Source organism: Stylophora pistillata, chromosome 14 (genome assembly GCF_964205215.1).
Source record: "Stylophora pistillata chromosome 14, jaStyPist1.2, whole genome shotgun sequence".
Classification (NCBI taxonomy): Eukaryota; Metazoa; Cnidaria; class Anthozoa; order Scleractinia; family Pocilloporidae; genus Stylophora; species Stylophora pistillata.
In genome coordinates, this window is record NC_142532.1 from 7,883,365 (window position 1) to 7,884,878 (window position 1,514).

General features: G+C 38.3%; 1 pseudogene across 1 annotated transcript in view; it reads right to left on the minus strand.

Annotated features, from left to right (window-relative positions):
- Nucleotides 1-1,288: 1,288 nt before the first annotated feature.
- Nucleotides 1,289-1,514, minus strand: part of LOC148716353 (uncharacterized) — a 95,181-nt pseudogene continuing 94,955 nt past the window's right edge. Inside the window, exon 4 of the transcript XR_015995260.1 lies at nt 1,289-1,514. This exon is cut by the window's right edge and continues 873 nt beyond it. The product of XR_015995260.1 is annotated as an uncharacterized LOC148716353 (transcript).

Consider the following 1,514-nt stretch of genomic DNA (forward strand, 5'->3'; position numbering starts at 1 on the left):
GTTAGAAAATTCAATTTTCCCCTTGATCCCCTTATCCTGATGGTTTGATTGATGGTTTGATTGATGGTTTGATCGATGGTTTGATTGTCTGTGTTCGGAAAGAACTCTCTGAGAGTCTAAATGATATAGAAAAAATACTTGAGATTTCAGTCGCCTCTGATATAATTTCATATGCTCGACCCAAGTTTCTTTTCCGTTGTATTTCAAAAAACCGTTGGAGTAGAAGGCCAGTGCCATGAACAATACGACTGGCAATTTGAGTTCACTCAGCCTTAAGCCGAGAAGGAACACAATGATCCATTCGTATTTAAGTCATCCTTCAATTCAAAATCAAGGGAAAGTTCTTATATGATTCACTCTCTATTATTCGACAGCAACTTTCGTCTTCTTTGAATTTTAAGGGAACCGGTGTCATAAACAGCATGACCAATAACAGGATCTCACTCCTTTTTTAGCCCACATCACGCCGGCCTGAGGATAACATTTGCTTGTTATTTTATTGATATTTGTATTTACTATTCATTTTGTAAAATAAAACTCAATCCAAATGGAATTGGCGGGGTAATTTTAATAAGCACTTTTCTCTGATTTCAAACCTAATTATCTCCAAATTTTTGCGTGGCTACCCCCAATTTTCTTTTAGGATCTTGATAGCCCTTGGTAAAATGTATTTAGCTTGCATAATCATTGCCCTGGCAAAATTAGATCCTTATTAGGAGGCGTAAACCTTAAGAAGAAGCTCAAAGTGCTGTTGTTCGTTCCACAAAATGTCTATACATAACCTGTAGAAGGAAGCATCGCTGACCACTTAAAATCGTTTTAAACTTTGAACGTCTAACTTTCCTAAAGTTGAATTAGAAACCCTTGCGTACGTGTCACTTTTTAAACATTTGGAATTTGACTACAACCAGTCCCTTTACGGCAACACGACGGACTTCGGCGAAGTCTTTACAGTTATCTGCCTTCCCCTTCTCTCTCCCCTCCCCATCCTCCACGTTTTCGCTCTCGCCGTATTTTAGGCGCGTCCAAAACTACGAAAGTCGGCTTTTCACTGTAGAAAACTCCATAGAATCACTTGCTACGCACGCTATTCCCCTGCCCTCTCCTCCCACCGTCCACTCTAACCCTAAATCGAAAATGGTTGGTTGGATATACGATCAAGAGCTTGTAACGTTAATGCATTGTAGGTTAAGTTTTCCACGGAACGTGATCTGCACTTATTTAACTAAAATAACCGTGTATGGGATTTGCATCAAAACGCTTATGTTTTTTAGACGTTTCAAAGTAGCACTTTTAAGCAAGGTTTTAAATGTAGATGCTTTATCTCAAAAAGTATTTAAAAAAACCCAAAATTACAACACATTCATTTGATTACAATTTCCGCTTTCTCGAGTAAGCTTCATTCAGACCTGTAAAACAAAGAGTACTGTAATTAACACAGGAGGAGGTAAAAATGATTGAGCATACTGCAAGTAGCCAGGTTCGCCAAGGTGTATAGCTTATGTTTGAAAATG